Below are 20,136 nucleotides of genomic sequence, written 5' to 3'. Positions count from 1 at the left end.
GTCCCGCTCATATCTGTACTGCAACTGATGAACGCTATGCCAAGAGATCTCAACCTTATTAGTCAGATTTCTAGTCGAATTCGAGTTGATTTCAACGCCTCCATTTTGGCTATTGCTGTTATAATTTCTGAAAAAGTCCAGCTGTGCCGGCCCATCCCTTAGTTCTCCACACCCGCTTCCCTTTCCCTGAGACCCCGCCCTCTTCTCCCAGCTCAAACCACAAAAGCCAGTGCTGTTCCAGCCCAGCAACGGAGCCCCGCCCACCGCAAACGTCGCAGTGCTGCAGGAAAAGGAGGCGGGTCCCGACTGGGGCGTGGGGTGGGAAGGTGTGACTTCGTCCTCCGTTCTTCGGCCAATCTGTGAGGTCTCCCTGGCCGAGAAGGAAGGGCCAAGGCGTAGAGACAGTTAAAGTATTTATTCCCTTTTCTGCCACGTCCCAACCATTGACGTAAGCCCACTCAAGTTCCGATTGGATATGTGCACTTTTCCTGCAGGGGCTCTTTAAGTCTATTGGTCGTTGCTGTCCTAGGGGCGGGGCTTGTGTGCCCTCCTCCTTCGCTTCTGCTGCGGCGCAAGGGGCGGGACCCGCCACCGCCGCCTCTGCTTCCGCCGCCGCCGCTGCCGCCGCTGCCGCCGCCACCTGCCGCTGCGCGTTCGGCGGGGGAGGAGTTGGAGGCGGAGAAGAAGGCGGTGGTGGCGGGTGGAGGACCGAGCGCTGTTCTCGCTCCGGAGCCGCTGCACGGTTCGGTGAGGGTTTTTTTTAAATCTGGCTTGTTCTCACATCGGGTCTGTGAGGGTCGGGGCGAGGAAATTGCTACCTTCACCTCCTCCATTTCTTAATTTCTCTCCTCGAGAGGGAGTGGGGCCTGTCCTTTGCCCGCTGCGCCGGCCATGGTGGGTGGGGTTGATGGCCGTAAGAGGCCTTCTTCGCCTCTTGGGCCTTGTCCAGCCCGGACCTGGGGCCGCGCTCGTGGCCGTGGCCGCGGCTGCCGCGCCCCGCGGCCTCTGGCGGATGACATCGGTTGGTGTCGGGGGTCTCCACCGTCCGCTTTCTCCGGCTGCTACTGCTGTCCTTGGTACCTTGGCCAAGGACCCCGCTGCCTTTCTCCCCTCACTCGCGACTGTTTGAGTGTTTCCTCACTAACACCGCCTCCCTCCCCCCACCTTCTCTGCCCATTTTCACCCAGTTTAGAGCTGGTCCATCTTACGCCATAGGCCTTCAGCCCCCCTCTCCCGAAAAACCTTCCGTTACCGTCGCTCTGCTGGCTGTATTTGCGTTTTTCCCGATTGTCCCTGAGACTTGGGCACGCAGACATCCTGTACAAACCATAGCAGTCGTTCTCCCGATATTAGCACCATTCCATCAATGCTTCTCTCCACTAACGATGTCGGATCAAAGCACCTCTTTTGTGGCCTCCCTAAGATTACTGCTTTTAATCATTTTGCGCATATTCAAAATGGTGAGTTTAAAGCCTCTCAGATCAAGTTAAAGAAAGAAGAAGGTAAATAGTCGTTTTGCAGGGAGGAATAATACTCTATTCATGAGATTTACCACTCCAGGCATTATTTTTATTTTTTACGTACGCATAGACAGACACTGCTGTGGATCTGCTGGTTCTGTGAAGTTTCTGATTTTTTAAAAAAGGCTTAATATATTGTTATTTTTATCCTGAACTGTTTGGTCAGATTTCTTTAAAATGGCAGTCACCTTTGCTGAAGACTACAAATCATTGGAAGAGTATGTAAATAAACATGAAGATACCAGAAATAAACATTAAAACTATTTTTTTATTTATTTGTTTTATGGACTTCATGTCATTTTTATATGCAGTAACTTTAACTTTTTTTAAGTTAATTACAGAAATACAAGTTCGATGTAAAATTCAACAATATAGAAAAAGACTGTTAGGTAAAATAACATTTCTTTTCCCCTCTCCCCCTCCCCCGCCAGTCCCATTTCAGTGTCTGGAGTTAACAATTTTATAGCATCTTTTTAAATGCACTTTTAAACACAATGTAAAGTTGTTGAGGGGTGGGGCATACCAAACACATTGGTATATCCTTTGCTTTTTTTTTTTTTAATTTTATACCTTGGACATCTTTACTTGTTGCATAGATCCCCCTAATACTTTTAAAAGGCTAAGGGATTTTTTATTAGTTTGAATGGGCTATAATTTATATAAGCATTCCCTTACTGAAAGACATTTAGTTTCCTTTTGCAATCAAAGTAATGCTTTCTTTAAAGCCAACTTTTTAATTTATTGATTAGTTTTTAATTGCAAACTTTAAATCTTCCTCATTTTAAAAATTTACACAATATGGATGATTGTAAGATTCTTCTCCCATTTCTAGTCCTTCTTTCATCCTAAGAGTCAACTGTTTGGGAAACTTTCTATGATTATTTCTGGAGCATGGATTCCTAGAAATGGAATTGCTGGATTAAGGGGTGTGCATATTTTAAACTTTGATAACCATTTTTTCCTCCTTATTCCTCTTTTCACAGTTATTCCTAACTGTTTTATTTATTTCTCCAGATGAACTTTAAACTCAACTTGTAAATTAAATAAAAAATTCTTAGGTATTTTCAGTAAGGTTATATTTAAATTTTAGATTATTTTGGAGCGAATTGAGCTTTATGATACTCTCTCTCCTCAGAAATATCTGTATGTATGCTATCTTTCTATTATTCACATCTTGCTTTATATTCTTAAAGAAACCTCTATAGTTTTTTTTCCTCAAAGGTATAACATTTCTTTTTAATAGTTCTAGCCGTTTTATGATTTGATTGCTTTGGTGGATGGAAATTTTCAGTAACATTTTCTCATTTTTTTCTGGTTATAGGAAAACTTTGGATTTTTTTTTATCTGATTACTTCATTGAATTGATGATTATCAAAAATATGCAGTTGTGTGCCTTTCTTTTCAGTTTTTATACCTTGCGTGTTTTCCTCATTGCTTTCGTTGTATGTCCTGTATAATGTTGAATAATAGCAGTGAGAGCTAAAAACTTGGTGTTCTAACTTTAAGGGGAGTGTTTCTGATATTTTAGCATCAATTATGTTTTGTTGAAGCTTTCTGATAAATAGAAAACATTAAATTATTTTCTTCTATTCTTGGCTTTCCAAGATAATTTTGTTATTTTTCATTTCTAAAACACCGTAAATGTGTGTTGAATTTCATTAGTATTTTTAATATCTTTATAGAGTAGTTATGTAAAACATCACCAATATTCCCTGGGTAATATTTTCCCAAGAGAGCTCCTTTATAAAGACTCAACTTTATTGTATGTAAGTTGAGTTAAAGACTCAACTTACATACAATAAAATGTATATATTTAAAATGTACAGCTCAGTGTATTGTGGCAGAGTTTATACCACCCATGTCACCACCACCACAACCAAGTGTATTTTCATTACCACATCAAGATATAGAATATTTCTGTCATCTCTAAAGTTCCTTTCTCTTTTGTAGTAAGTCACATTTTCATCCTTAGCTCCAGGAAACCAGTTGTCCTCTTTTTCTCCTACAAATTGGTTTTACTTGTTCTAGAATTTTATATAAATGGGATTATATAATATATACTCTTTTGCATCTGACCTTTCTTTTCTCAGCATGATGTTTTTGAGGATCATCCATGTTTTTGTGCTTTACTGGTTCATGACTTTATTGCTGAATCCATGGTATTTACTAGTTTGTTGGCCATTCACCTATATATGGATATTTGGATTATTTCCAGTTTGGATTGTTATTGATAAAGCTGCTGTGAACATTCATTCATGAGCTTTCGTGTGAACATATGTTTTTGTTTCTCTTGGATAAATATCTAGAAATGGGTTTGTTAGATTATATGGTAAGTGAATGTTTAAAATAAGAATCTGCCAAACTGTTCCCATTTTACAATTCCAGTTACTCTACATTGTCATCAACACTTGGTTATTTCAGTCTTTTTAATGTTTGCCCCTCTAACGTATATGTGGTACTATTGCACTGTAACTAATTTGTATTTATCTGATAAATAACACTGAGGATTTACTTGCGTATTAATGGGTCATTTCTATGTCTTTCTTTATGAAGTATCTATTCAAATCTTTCACCATTTTTTAACATTGGGGAGTTTGTCTTACGAGTTGTAAGAATTCTTTATACATTTTTATACAAGTCCTTTGACTCACACAGACACATATACACACATTGCAGTCTGAAGCTTACCTTTTCATTTTCCTTTTTAAAATAGAGGCACTTTTAATTTTGATTAAATTCAGTTTGTCAGTTTTTTCTTTTATGACTCGTGTTTCTGTGTTCCTAAATTCACTTAGTGCAAAGTTGTACGGATTTCCTCTTATGCTTTCCTCTACAAGTTTTATAGTTTTGGCTTTTATGTCAAGGTGTATCATCCATTTGAGTTAATTTTTTATGTGGCGTGAGATAAGGGTCAGGGCTCACTTTTCTGACTCTAGCACCATTTGTTGGAAACACCTATCTCTATCCATCGAATTAACTTAGTCAAATTGAATTGACCATATATGTGAATCGATTTCTGGACTCTCCCTTTGACCTGTAATTTTCCAGTACCACATTGTTATGGTCATTGTTTTCTAATAAGTCTTGAAATCAGATAATGTGAATCCTCCAACTTTATTCTTTTTCAAAATCATCCTGGCTATTCTACTTCCTTTGCTTTTCCATAACATTTTTTTTTTTTAAGTGATATTTTGTTTTCTACAGAGAATACTGAGGGGATTTTCATTTAGATTGTATTGAATGCATTGATCAGTTTGGGAAGAAATCACATCTTAATGTTGAGTTTTCTAATCAGTGAACACAGGGTAGCTCCATTTATTTAAATCTCTGATTTTTTTCATCACCATTTATAGTTTCAGCATACAGATGTTGGTCCTCATATTTTGTTAGATTTATATATAAGTATATTATTACTTCTGATACCATTGTAAATGGTAATTTTCTTAAAATTTAGTATGCCGTTCATTGATAGTATATAAAAATACAGTTGGTTTTTGTAAACTTTGAATCCAGCAACCTTGCTAAATTCACTTACTCTAGCTTTTTTTTTTCCCCTTGCGGATTCTATAGGATTTTCCTATGTAAATATGTCATTTGCAAATATAGAAGTTTTATTTCTGTGTATATAACCTTTTTCCTCCTTTATTTCACTGGCTAGGACCTCCAACATAATATTGAACAGGAGTGGTGAGAGCTGGTATCCTTGTCTTGTTCCTGATCTTAAGAGGAAAGCTTTCAGTCTTTCATTATTAAGTATAAAGGGCCTTTTATCAACTTATATATTATTATATATGATATGTTATTACATTAAGTGTAATAGGCCTTTTATTAAGTTAAGGATATTCCCATTATCTTCCTAGAATGCTGAGAGTTTCTATCATGACTAGACATTGAGTTTGCTCAAGTTTTCTTGCTCTATTTATTGAGATGATCATGTGGTGTATCTTCTTTGATCTGTTAAGAAGATGAATTAGGTTTATTTATTTTCAAATGTTGAATCAGCCTTGCATTCTCTAAGTGTACCTAACTTGGATGTGATGTATTATCATTTTTAAACATTGGTGGATTAGGTTTGCTAATATTTTGTTGAGTGCTTTTTTTAAATTTATGTTTATGAAAGATGCTTTTTCATAATTTTGTATCAGAATAATATTGGCTTCATAGAGTTGGAAATTATTTCTTTTTATATTTTCTGAAAAGTTTTGGTTAATGTTAGTATTTGTTTTATAAATGTTTGTTAAGAGTTTGCAAGCTAACCCATCTGGGCCTAGAGTTATTTTGTTGTTGAAAAGTTTTTACTTTAATAGGTATAGGATGATTAGGATTGTCTTATTTCTTCTTGAAAGCTTTCAGTCTTTGTATGAGTCACTTTTAATCACTATGTGAGCCTTAGTAGTTTGTATCTTTCAGGAATTTGTCTATTTCATCTATTGTGGTAAAGTTGTATATTATCCGTTTAATGTCTCTAGCATCTGTAGTGATACTTTTAAAAATACATTTCCAATTTCATTGATTTCTGCTCTTTACTATTTTTGTATGTCTTGGGTTTAAATCAACTCTATTATGATTTCTTTAGATGTAAGATTAGTTCATTGATTTGAGACCTTTCTCCTTTTCCTTCTAAGTACTGCATTAGATGTTCCCACAATTTTGATTTGTTGATATTTTATAAGTTCTTATGTGGCCTTCACTTTGACCCATGGATTATTTAGAAGTGTGTTGTTTAATTTCCAAATATTTGGTGATTTTGCCTAACTCTTTCTATAATTGATTTCTATGTTTAATTTTGTTGTAGGAGGATAACATACATTGTATAACTTCTTTTAAGCTCTTTTAAGTTTTTTTTAATGGTCCAGAATATGGTCAGACTTGGTAAATGTTCCATGTTCACTTTCAAATAATGTGTATTCTGCTTTTGGGTGGAATATTTTATAAGTTCTTTATCCCATATAAAATATTTCTGTATTTTATATTAAATATTCTGTAATTGTCAGATCAAGTTGTTTGATGGTGCTTCTTGGGTTTTCTGTGTTCTTACTGAGCTTCTGTCTACTTGTTTTGTTGATCACTGCAAGAAGAATTCAAGTCTCCAAGTGTAATCGCAGATTTGTCTGTTTTCCCTTTTTGTTCTAACAAGTTTTGCTACATGTAGTTTGAACTTTGTTGTTAGATGCATATATATTTAGGATTGTTATATCTTCTTGGTGAATTGACCTCTTTATCATTATATAATATTACTTTTTTACTTAAGTAGTATTCCTTCTTCTACAGTCTACTTTTTTGCTATTAATAATCACCACTACACCTTTCTTTTGATTAGTGTTTGCACAATATATCCTTTTACTTTGAATTTATGTCTTTATATTTGAAGTGGGTTTGCTATGGACAACCCACTTTTTTAATCCATCTTGACAGTCTGACTTTTTAATTATGTTATTTACACCACTTATGTTTAATGTTATTATTGTGATTGGCTTTAAATCTTCCATCTTACTAGTCATTTTCTATTTAACCCATCTACTCTATGTTCTCTGTTTTTGAGTCCATGTTATCTTCATTATTGGCTTGCTACTTATACTTATTTTGCCTCTTTAAAAAAGTTATCCTGGTTTCTCTGTGATTCACGTTATACATCTTTAATTGCAGTCTATAGTCAAGCAGTATAATAGCACTTTTTATATAGTGTCAGAGCCCTACAGCAATGTTTTAAATTTTTCTTTACTATTTGCACTATTATTGTCATACATCTTATTTTTACTTATTCCGTACATTCATAATACTTTGCTATTTTATTATGTTTGCTTTAGACCTGCATTGTCCACTGTGTCTATATAACTTTGCATTTAGAGTAGTTTTTATTAATTAAGTTTAAATTAATTTTCTGGTGTACTAGCCATTTTTCAGTGACTTAGTAGCCACTCATAGCTTTTAGCTTTAGCATTGAACTGTGTAAGATATAGAACATTTCTGTCATCTCACAAAATTTTATCAGACAGTGGTACTTTACACAGTTTTTAAGTGACTAAAAATAAGGAAAAAATTTTTTACATTTACATTCACTTTATTTTCAGAGTTCTACACTTCTTTGTAGAATCAAGTGTCTGTCTTGTATTCTTTCTGCCTGCAGAACTCATTTCACATTTCTTGCAGTTCAGGTCTACTGGTAACAAAGTCTCTTGGATTGGCTTAAAAGTACTTTATTTTACATTTTCTTTTGAACAATATTTTTCTGGATTTAAAATTCTTGTCCATAGTGTTTGTCTTATATCATTTTAAGGTCACCATTACATACTCTTTTGGCTTACATAGTTTCTGACAAGAAGGTAGTTTTAATTCTTTATTCCTCTGCATCAAACATGGTTCCTTTATTGTTCAGTTTTTATAGTAGGTTGAATATGATTTTCTTGGGTGTGTGTATATGCGTTTTATATTTAACCTGATTTTTAATATTTCCCCTAGAAATATGAAAATGCAGCCTTCCAGGCTACTGAGCTTCTCAGATGTATTGGTTTGATTTCTTAAATCATATTTGCACAATTCTCAGCATTTTTCTTCTTATATTTGTTCTGTATTATTTACTGTCCTCCCTGTGGGATTCCAGTTACACACATGGTAGTTCATTCGATACAATCCCACAACTCTTGGAGGTTCTGTTCTGTTCTGTTTCCATTCTCCTACACTTTTAAAAAATTATTTTGTATCTTAGTTTGGATAATTTCTTATGACCCAGCTTGAAGGTCACTTATACTTAACTAGTCTTTTTATGAGCCCATAAAATATACTCTTCATCTCTGTTTTTTTATTTCCTGCATTTTTATTTTCATTCTTGATATCCTTCATCTGTTTCCCAACCCTACCCCAAGAGTAAAGCCTTTTTTCTTTTACCTGTCTCACAGCCACAGTGGAGGGCAGAGATTGCTGCCCTCCTCCCAGTGATTTAACGCTTTTTTTTTTTTTTCCCCCTGTAAGGATTAGGGTTTAGGTAGGGTTTCATTCCTTCCCTCATTGGCAGTCACTCCCTTCCTTCCACCACTGAAAAATGGTCTCTAATCGCCTAGCTTCTTTCCAGTCTTTTCAGCACCTAGTAGAGATCTCCAAATAAGGTGTATGAGTAGCTGCCAACTTTCTATGTTTCAGCATTCTCAGAGATTCTGTACTCTTCATCTTTACCTGCAATATGATTGCTTGACAGAAGGAAACTTAAAACACTCATTAGAGGGAAGTAAGTTATCCAGAGCCTTTAGAAAATAATATCCAGCATGCAAGAAGGCTGCATTTTGTTATTTCTAGGGGAACTATTAAAAGAATTATCAAATAAGCTAGTAGATGAAATAAAATGGTGTAGTAAAAAAAAAAAGTCGCTCAGTACCAAAGAAGTCAAGGAAGGAAGGATAAAGGAAGAAAGAACAGATGAGAAAAATGAAAATTATAATAAAATGATATTTAAACATATCTATATTGGTAATTATGTTAAATTTAAATGGATTAAATACTTCAGTAGAAATAAAAATATTGTTAGGCTTTTTAAGTAAGTATAATCCAACTATATTCTGTTCGTAGAAAAAACCACTTTGAATGTAAAGGCTCAGATAGGAAGAAAGTAAAAAAATGGAATAAGTATTTGTGCAAAAACCCACCAAAAGAAAGCTGATGTGGCTATATTAACATTGTACAAAATAGACTTAAGGCAAGACGTAACATAAGAATTAAAGAGGAAAATATAAGTGGGTCAGTTCATCAAGAAGACATAATCTAAGCATGTATTCATCTAATAATATAGTTTCTGAATATAGAAGTTAATATAACAGGAAATATAGATATGCATCTATAGCTATTGATTTTAAATATACATTTAAAATAACTGGTAGAGCAATTATATAAAAATATTAAGGGGATAGAAAATTTCACATGATTAATCAACTTGACATAATTGACATGTATAGAACATTGTATCTCACAACTGAAGACTAATTTTTTTAAGTGTACATGGAATATTTGCCAAAATATTCTGATCATTAAATACCTTAAATAACAGATTTTAAAGGATGGAAATTACACAGTGCAGTTTTTTAACCACTTTGGAATTAATTTCAACTCAGTAACAAAAATATTTAGAAAGGCTCCAAATGTTAGAAATTTAGCAAGACATTTCTAAAATTGTCCATGAATCAAAAACAAAGTCATAATGGAAAGTAAGAAATGTTTTGATTGAAAAAAACAATAAAATATTACAAAACTTGTAGAATACAACTGAAGAAATTCTTTGAGAGAACTTTATAGTTTTATATGAATATATATTAGTAAAGATGAGAGGTCGAAAGTAAGTAGTATAAACTCACAACTAAAGGGAGAAAAAACAAACCCAAAGAAAGTAGAAGGAAGTAGTAAATATAAAAGTAGAAATAAATAAAATAGGGAAGTTTATAGTCAGTTTATTGAGAGAACATTTTTAAAGTAATATATAATGAATTGATCAACAAAAAATGGGAGAAAACACAAATTACCAATACCAGGAATGAAAAAGGAAGCATCACAACAGATTTTATAGATATTATTAATAAAGGAAAATTATAAACAACTTTATATTAATACATTTGGTAACTTGAACGGAAGTTCATAATCCTTAAGAAACAATTTACCAAAACTGACGTGAGGAAATGAAAAATCTGAGTTGCCCAATATCTGTTAAACAAATTGAATTTATCAAAAACCTTTACATAAAGAAAACTGCAGGCCCAGATGGTATCACTGGAAAATATTCCAAACGTTTAAGTAAGATACAATGTCGGTTATATACAGACTCTTCTGATAATTAAAAAAGAAAAAAATTATCAGGGTATTTTATAATTTTAATATAATCCCAGTAGGAAAACCTGACAATAACATGACAAAGAAAAGAAATTATAGGGCAATATTTCTTAAGAACATAGATACAGAAATAATCTGGTGATATATAAAAAAAGGTACTATATCACAGATTTGTTCCAGGAGTGCAAGATTGGTTTAATGTTTTTAAATTAATCAATGTGATCCACTTCTTTAACCAAACAATGTAGAAATACAGGTCATCTCTGTAGATACAGAGAAATCATTTGACAAAATTCAACATTAGTTTGTGTTAAAAATCCTCATTAAAGTAGGACTAGAAGAAAACAATATCAACATAAAACCCACAGCTAATACCATAATCAGTGAGTGCAAGTTCTAGCCAGGTATTGGAGGAAACTAGAAAAATTCAGGATCCAGTCCAGTTTACAGGTAGAGAAAAACCTGGAAGACAGTTAACAGCACTAGAATCTGATATTCACAAAGGTATATTGCTGAAATATAATTCTCTTTATAATCATCTCCATTTCTATCAAAGATAACCACAGTAAGACTAATTTGTGTGCATTTTAAATCTAGTTTCAATACATTTGGCCTAATTATTTACATGTGTGCAGAAAGAATTGTGATTGACCATATAGGCTCTTTTAAGTCAGCTTTGCTGGAATTTGTCAGAAGAAATCTCAGATTGGATTTTCAAAAACTTCTCCAGGCTAGCCTGCCAAGCTAAGGACTTATTCGATTATGTCCTCTTACAAGAGAACAGATTCTTACTGAACTTATGCAAATGCAAATATTGTCATGGGAAATAAGAATATATAATAAGAGCTTCTGAATTCTAGATGGATCAGATAGGGAGAAAAATTTTTTGACTTTTGTTGCAAAGATTCACTTCATCAAATTGCTCAAGTACAGATGACATAAAAGGGAAGAAAAAAGGGGGTCCTTTAAATCTTGAAACAAAACATTAAAGAACAAGCAGTGTTTTAAAAGAAGTCATAAAAATTATAATCTTAATTAGTTCATTCATTGTTATGTAATTCTTTTTTGCTTCGTCTTGGGTTAGCAGCTTTATGAATCAGTCAGTTCTATATTAAAGTTTTAAAAGTCTTATAATCAGTTCAGTGTTGTAATCTTAAATGTATCTAAAATCCACATTTTAGAGTACTTGTCAGGGTCTCTTCCATGGAGCACTTTTGCAGGAACACTCATAAAAGCATCAGAGTAAAACGGTAACTATCTTTAAATGACAAAAAAAAAAACTTAAAAATGACCATGATTAGAGATCTGTTGAGAGCGCTGTCTCTCTTCTCTCGTGCTCGCTCGCTCTCTTTTTCCTCCCCCTCCCCCTTTCCCCCATCCATTCAACCTAGTGACAATTAAAAGATTTCAAAAGGAAATACAGAAAGTTACATAGCTCTTTTAATAGAGAAGATTCAGTTATTTTTCTGTGTAATCAAAGACTTGATAAAGACAACTCAAAGCACCAAAAATATTTCATAAAACAGAATTGTTGTTTTCAGATTTCATTAAAGGTACAAAAAAAAAAAAAACCTTATAATTTCTTACTAAGAGCATGCCAGTAATCTTTAAAAAAAGAAAACAATTGTGGATGGGCAAGTTTATAAATACATTTTATAGTTTCTAGAAGTATAGTCTTATAATAAATTTTTCAGATTGTTACAAAACCTGTTTATTAATAGACTCAAGTATCTTTTGCCTCTGTAAAAATTTTTAAAATAAAATATATAAAGTTATGTTTAGCAGTTAATATTTATCTTATTTGGAAATGATTTAGATATTAAATGACTATCCATTAGTTTAACTTAATATGAACTTTTATTTAAATTACTTGCTTTTAATAATTATGCTTGGGTTAGACATTGAACAGCTAACCAGTATCTTGTTATTTTTCTTATTGACAAATTTTGCTTTTATTAAACCAACAAACTGAAACTAGCTTTTATTTATTAAAGGTTATTCTAGATCATGTGAACTTAAAAAAACATTTGGGTTAATTTCTAAATTTTTGAGGGTATATTGATTTATATAAATACTTAATTTTTAAGACAAAGCTCTTTACAGATTCATTTGACAATACCATTTGGAGGTAGAAAAATGTCACATAACATACACACAGATAAATATACAGAAAGATGCAACGTCTTATAGCTTTGTTTAAAAAATTTTGGCCGTGTCTCATGTATAAAACTCAAATAGTTGGATACAAATTGTGTTTCTGGCAGATGGACTAAGTTAGTTACCTGTTCGGGTGGTTAATTTTTTACCAAAGATTTTTTTGTTTGCATGCCGTAAGGATCCTTTTAGATCTGTTTTTGGAGTCTTGTATCTTTTAGAAGCTTCAAGTCAAAGTATACATTTCATTATTTCACAGAGGTTTAGAATCCTTTCAGGGTGTCCCTTAAGGTGAACTTATCTAAGTTAAAGGTTCCCCAAAGTGGCCACCACAGTTCCAGAAGTTCACCCATTTTCCAAAAGGCATAAGATCCTGGTCCTTGTCTATGGCCATGCTACCCTGAACAAGTCTGATCCCGTCTGATCTCCGAAGCTAAGCAGGGTTGGGCCTGGTTAGTACTTAGATGGGCGACCACCTAGGAAGACCAGGTGCTGTAGGCGTAAAACATAAAAAATAAAAATAAATAAAAGAAAAGAAAAAGATCCTGGTCCATCGACCAGGTGGAACCCATCTTTGCCTTTAGATTTCCTAAAATGCCTTAACTATGAAGGCCTTGTTTTCTGACAGCTGTTCTAAAGCACAGGATCATTCACGTGTTTTCCCCTGTTTTGAACAGAATAGGATGACTTACCAAGAAGTTTCAACAAAATATAGGTATGCACAATAAAGTTGGAGAGCTCGAAATGTAAAGAGTGAGGAGGTTGGACATGAGAGAGACTTAGCCTTGAATTCCAAGATTGGCGAGAAAGCAGTAAGCTCAATGGGCTCTGTGGGTACCAGCTTCTGTTTGCTCACTAGCCTTGGAGTCATCGACGGGGGGCGGAGAGTGGGGGTCTTCTTTTGATCCAACTTCTGTTGCCACAAACAGTCAAAAGTTCAGAAAGAATAGAAGTAAAGCCGGTGAATCGCTGAAGTAGTAATTAGTAAAAGTTTATTGTGTACGTATCAAAAAGAAACTTGTAAACCAGGAGCACTCAAAACAAAACATGGAATGAGACTCGGGTACATTGTTATAAAGTAGTGAGAAAGCAGTGACATTATTCTTAACAGTTATTGGTTACAATACAGATGCTCCTTGGCTTATGATTAGGTTACATCCTGATAAACCCATCATAAGTTGAAAATATGTTGAGTTGAAAATGCATTTAATATACCTAATCTACTAAACATCATAACTTAGCCTAGCCTATCTTAAACAGGCTTAGAACACTTACATTAGCCTACAATTTGGCAAAATCTTTTGACACAAAGCCTATTTTATAATTAAATATTGGCTATTTCATGTAATTTATTGAACATGGTATCCAAAAAGTGCAAAACAGTGCACTATATAGACCACGATTGTTTACCCTCATGATCCTGTGCCTCTTTGGAAGTTGCAGCTCACTGCCGCTGTCCAGCATCAAAAGAGTATCATACCGCATATTGCTTGCTAGCCTGAGAAAAGTTCAAAATTCAAAGTATGATTTCTGTTGAATGTTCGTATTGCTTTCACCCCCATCATAAAGCCAATAAATCGTTAAGTCGAACTGTTAGAAGTCAGTCAACATCTGTATTAGAATTTTCTTAAGTGATAGGGAATTGGTCAGTGGTCCCCTCATATCAACCTTGGGAAACAGTTTCTAAGTTTCGCTTATGATTTTTGGAGGTATAAGCAAGAAGTAACCCAGGTCAGTTTAGCCTTGCAAAATAAGCAAATTAAGCTGTGTTCACATGAATGAACTGGTTTTGTCTGGTCTCTGTTTTTTATTTTAATACAACGAAAAAAAGTGTAAAATAAAATTAGAACAGTACATTTGCAATAGCATCAAAATTTGTAAGGTACCTAAGAATAAATCTCATAAAACTTGGGCAGAACTTTTACACTGGAAATTACAAAACAGTCCTAAGAGACATTTTTAAATACTTAACTAAATAGAGAAATATTTCATCTTTGTGTAGTAGGAAACTCACTATTATTAAAAATCAGTTTACCCCAAGTTGAGCTATAGGTTGAGTAAAAATCCCAGGGTTTTAAAATTTTGATCTCATGGATTTCAAATTTATATTAAAATGTAAATGTGTTAGATATCAATACTTGCTATGAAGTTATAGTAATTAAGACAGTTTGTATTAGAACAAGGTAGACAAAAAGACTGATAGAAGAATAGTTTCTAGAAACTAGATCTACATATGTGGTCTCTTGGTTTATGATAAAAGCTGAAGTTAAGAGAAAACATTTATTTTTAATAAACTGTTAGGTAAACTGGATATCTATATGGAAAAAATAAAAGAACCTTGACTTTTACCTGATACTGTATTCACAAGTTCATTTGAACTGGATAATAGATCTAGATGCAAAATCTAAAATTATTCAGCTTCTAGGAAAAAAAACCTAGGAGAATATATTTATCACCTTGGAATAGGCAAAAATTTCTTAGAATATAAAATTGATGCTAGGCTACATAAAATTAAGAATTTCTATTTATCAAGACATCATTAAGAAAGTGAAAAGGCAAGTTACATACTATAAGAATATATTCACAGTAAATAAATCTGGTGGACTTGTACCCAGAAATTATAAGTAACTTGCAAATCAAAAAGGAAAAGGCAAGCCTAATTTTCAAAATAAGCAAAAAAGTGAGCAGGTTCTTCCCAAAATATGGATATAGTCAAGAAATCAAAAGGTAAAGGTGCTCTACATTATTACTCATCAGGGAAAGGTCACAATGAGTCACCATCACACCCCTACCAGAATGGCTGAAATTAGAGATTGACAATACAAATGTTGCCAAGGATATGAAACAGCTAATAACTCTTGTACATTGCTGGTGGGAATGTATATTATAACAACATGAATGAATCTCAAATGTTGACTAAAAGTCTACGGACAAAAAATTTATACTGTATGTTTCCCCTTGTATGAAGTTTAAAACAGAAAAAACTACTTTAGGGTAACAGAAGTCAGGAAAGTAGTTGCCTCTGGGTTGCCCCATGTTCATTGCTGTATTATTTACAATAGCCAGGATATGGAAACAACCTACGTGTCCATCAATGGATGAATGGATAAAGAAGATGTAGCATAAAGTCAAGGAATGCTAGGGATTGCTGGCTCTTGTCAGGAACTGCCAATTACTCATCACATGGACCTTTTCATAGGACTGCTTGAGTGATCACATGATGTAGCAGCTGGCTTCTCTAAGAGAAGAGCCAAGAGAGCAAAGAGGAAGCCACATGCCTTTTATGCCCTAATTTTGTACATCACACACTTCTATCACATTATCTTCATTAGAAACAAGTCACTAAGTACACTCCACACATAAGGGGAGCAAATTAGGCTCTGCTTTTTGAAGGGTGGAAATATTTTAAAACCATCACATTATTTTGATAAAGGTATGGTGTTATTATAGAAGTGGGTGGGCTACATTGCAATAATATAATAACAAATGTGTTGTTTTAAAATATTATACAGTCTCTGTTGTTAGTTGACTACCCAGTGGAGTAGGAGAAGTTTGATGATGCCGAAGGCAAGTCAAGATGTAGGTCTAGTATGTACCAACTTCAGTGTGTTTTGTGTTCATTTCGGTATATGAGCACTCATTCTGTTTGCCTAAGTCTTTTGCATTCATTACCATTTAGATTTTTATTTTTATTAATTATACTATCACTAGCATTCATTTAACTTTTGTAAGTTTGATTTCAGGTATACCCAGCACTTAGCCCTCTTTTTTTATTATATTTCTGCGTTTTTCCTTGTATTTTGATTATTTCTATTGCCTGTCTAGAGTTTCTGTTATATGCTGTTGTTAAGATGATAAAATAATGACTTCCAGGTTAATAATTGGAGGATCTGGAATTCGTACTTTTGTGAGTCACTCCTTTAATTCTTAGCAACAAATTCATAGTTTTATTTTTTTATAATTAGTATGAAGTATGTAAAAACTCAAGAGCATTTGAAATGAATAATTGTCACAAGTAGAGAGCAGTCATATGTTATTAGGTGAATTGTATAGGGAGCAAGGGACTAATTTAGCAAAGGAAACATCTCTTTAGAAAACACTCAGACTAAATGTTCCCAATTCGATTTAGATACAAAACTGGGACTGATGAATTATCATTTTAATCTTGACACACAACCGTGGTCTTTCTTCCTTATAATTCATTCTCTCCCCTCCTTGTTTGCTTTTTTTTTTCTTTTTTTATACTTCAGAGATAGGAATGAAATAACTTGTAGACACTTTGACTATAGCTGGCTTCAGATGAAATAGAAATAATTAGTATATAGAGACATTCTAGTCTATTTCATAAGATCAGATCCACTATTGAAAATAATAGTAACTGAAGCACAGAACAAAGTGCAAGAAATTAAAAAGATAATAGAATACTGGAAAGCTGCAGATAAAAGGGGATGAAGTTTACCATTCTGTGGAGCGAAAATAAGAAAGAAAAGTTTAGAGACAAAAGATTAATTTGGGCCAACTACAGAGATAATAGGAAGAAGAAAGGACATCTTTGAGACAAACTGATACAAGTCTTTAAAGCAACCCAACCAGGGCTTTGTGGGAGAAATTTAAAAATGGCCTGCCCTTAAGAAAGTCCTTATAAAATTATAGAATACCATTTGTTAGAGAAGATTCTAAATATTCCAGGGAGAAAAATAGATTTACTTAAAAAAGTATGAGAAATAAGTTGGCAAGACAGTTTTTTAACAGCAACATGGAATGCTAGAAAATGATGCCTTTCATAATTTGGGAAAAATGATTTTGTCTTGAACTATACCTAAGTGTGAAGAAAATATAAAAATATTTTCAGACATGCATAAAATTTCTGAAAAATTACTTGAAGACCTTAGGTAAAGACAAGAAAATAAAAAGCAGGAGAACGTGCAATTCAAATTCGGACCTAACTCAGAAGTACAATTAAAAGATATCATGTAAGTATCTGGGTAATAGACTTTGAAAACAAGTAGACTAAACTTAGATCAGCAGAAAGAATCACATTAAACAGCAATTTTCCTGATTTCTCTATTCTCCAGTTCCTTTCCTTTCACTTTCTTTTAATCCATTTCCTGTTTAGAAAAAAAGAGTGCAGCGCATTGCCAGTGTTAATTTAATTTTACATAAATACGCTCTTGGAGGCTGAAGCAAATCTGACTGGTTTTCAGTGTGAAACTAAAATATGAAAACTGTTCTTAGAGTTAGTTCTAAACAATGTGTCCCTGATCCTAATGTAATAGAAAAGTATATGTAAATCAGATACATCAAATGAATCTTCAGTTAACAACTGTTCCAGAACTATGTTAACATCATGCGTAGGAATGCTACATTTTGTAGGATTTGACATTTTCAGCAATCGAGAATTACTATATTTTGTAAATGGAAATACCACTTCTAAAAATAATGCTATAAATAGAATGATGTCATTTGTTTCTAAAGACTCGATATACTAGAGCGTTGCAAAAATAATAATAAAAGTGAGATATTTTGTGGCAAACTTTGGGAGTAAGGTTAGGACTGTAATCTGCGAGTTATCTTGGGGTAAATGCTGCAACCACAGGCACTGCCAGCAAGTATTCTTGGGACAAACAGGAAATGGATTAGCAACGTTCTGGCCCAGCTTTGACACCCACCATTCTACTAAAGGTGCCCTTGTCAAGATCTCTAGTTTGCTCCATGTTGCTAACTCCAGTGGCCAGTTATAGATCTATCATATTTTAACTTTTAGCAATGTTTGGCATAGCGGATCATTTCTTTTGTCTGAAGCACTTTATTCATTTGGCATCCACACCTGGATTTATTTTTTTCTCTCCCTGTCCTCTGTCAGTTTTTAATACTTCTTTTCCCTGGCCTCTTAATATTGGATTGTCTCATTTCTCAGTTCTTGAACTTCTTTCCTTCGCAGGTACACTTAGACATCCTGTCCAAGTTCATGCCTTTTTGAATGTAATCTATATACTGATAACTCCCTAATTGTACTGGCAGCTCAGAATTCTTCAACTTCAGGCTCCTATTTAACATTTCTACTTGAATGTCTTATAGATATCTGAGAATTAATACATCCAAAATTTAACTCAAGATATTTCCTCCAAACCTGCTTCTTCCACAAATTTTCCTGCATCATTTAATGGCAACTCTGTTTTTCTGGTTGCCCAGGCTATAAAACTTAGTCAACCTTGACTCCTTACCTTCTTTTATAACCTATATCAAGAAATTTTGTTGACTCTACTTTCACAGCATAGAATCTGACCATTTCTCACCACCTCTATTTTTACCTTGGTCCAAACCACTGTGATCTCTTTCCAGTATTATTTCGATAGCTTTGTAACCAGATTCCCTGCCTTTGACCTTGTTTCCCTTCAGTCTGTTCAACACAGTAGCCAGAGTGTTCCAATTAAAACAGAAGTTAGATAATGGCTCTTCTCTGCTCAGAACTCTTTAGTGGCTTTCCATCTCACTCAGAATAAAACCTACATTTTTTGCATTGTCCTATAAAGGCCTATGTGATCTGTTCCACCTCCTTCTTCTCTCCTTAATTAATTTTCTACCCTCAACTGTTACTTTCTCCCTTGCTCATTCCATCCCAGTTATCTTACTGAAGTTCTCACCCCAGGGTCTTCTGTTTATTCTGTCTGGACTATTCTTTTCCTAGAATTACACATGGCTCCCTTCCTCACAGATGTTTGTTCAAAAGATCCCTTCTCAGTGAGGCCTTCTCTAACCGCTGTATTTTAAATTGCACACCCTTAGCAACTATTCTCTGTTTTATTTTTCTCTGTAGTATGTATTGTCTAATATATATTTATTTATTACTTATTTTGTTCTGTGTCTACACCCTATACTGTATTGTTAGGAGGGCAGGAATATTTGTCCATTTTCTTCATTGTCGTATCCTTAGCACTGCAGATAGTGTCCTGGAACATGGTAGAATAAAGCCTTATTCCAAAGAAAAGGCTCTGGGTAAAACACTCGTGAACTTAAATTCCTGGTTATCCTTTAAGATTGCCAAGTACTGTATTGTGAATCTGGAGATTCAAGTTATTTCAGATTTTTATGATTACTAAAACAATATTAATTAGTGCTTGTGTCTTTGCTAGTATAATTTTTTTAATATATATATTTTTTACCGTTTAGCTATTACTAACAACCTGACTCAATTCAGATGAATTAGAGGATGACAGCCCGTTGCTGGATTTATAATTTATAGGGGGAAAATGTATGTGTCCTCTTACGTATGTTAATAACTATCCATGGCTAGACAGGGAACATATACAGTTAAATTCATTTGTAGAACTGTCATCTAGTAAGTTTGAGTTGGTGATAGGTAATTAGCAATAGCTCAAGAGTTTAAGTAAATAAGGTATTTAAATAAAAAATTAAGACCTTACCAAACTTTTTAAAAAGCACAGATGGCAACTTGAAATAGTAAATAAGTGGATGAATTTCAAAATAGAAGCAGCTCTTTTTATATTTGTTACAAGTTAAATTTTATTTTTTATAATTTAGGATAGTTCTTATTTGAGATTAAAACGTGATCAATTGACTATTAAGAATAAGTGTATCATTATTTACCCAGATTAATTATTGTCATAAGCCATCATAAATTACTTGTCATACA

At 33.8% G+C, this 20,136-nt stretch overlaps 1 protein-coding gene and 1 pseudogene across 2 annotated transcripts in view; both read left to right on the top strand.

Annotated features, from left to right (window-relative positions):
* Positions 1-20,136, top strand: part of PJA2 (praja ring finger ubiquitin ligase 2) — a 284,559-nt gene that overhangs the window by 219,454 nt on the left and 44,969 nt on the right. The window contains exon 1 of one of the 2 annotated variants that reach the window (XM_039848418.1): positions 591-747. The exons of the other annotated variant lie outside the window; for it this stretch is intronic. The gene's annotated coding sequence lies outside the window, so the exon portion shown is untranslated. Of the gene's footprint in view, positions 1-590; positions 748-20,136 lie in introns of those variants that run through there. 2 annotated transcript variants of the gene reach the window in all.
* Positions 12,865-12,983, top strand: LOC120591052 (uncharacterized; annotated as a pseudogene).

The sequence above is a fragment of the Pteropus medius genome, unplaced genomic scaffold (genome assembly GCF_902729225.1).
Source record: "Pteropus medius unplaced genomic scaffold, Ma_sr-lr_union100, whole genome shotgun sequence".
Lineage (NCBI taxonomy): Eukaryota > Metazoa > Chordata > Mammalia > Chiroptera > Pteropodidae > Pteropus > Pteropus medius.
Note: the sequence above shows the minus strand (reverse complement) of the source record. Positions and strands in the feature narration are given on the sequence as shown.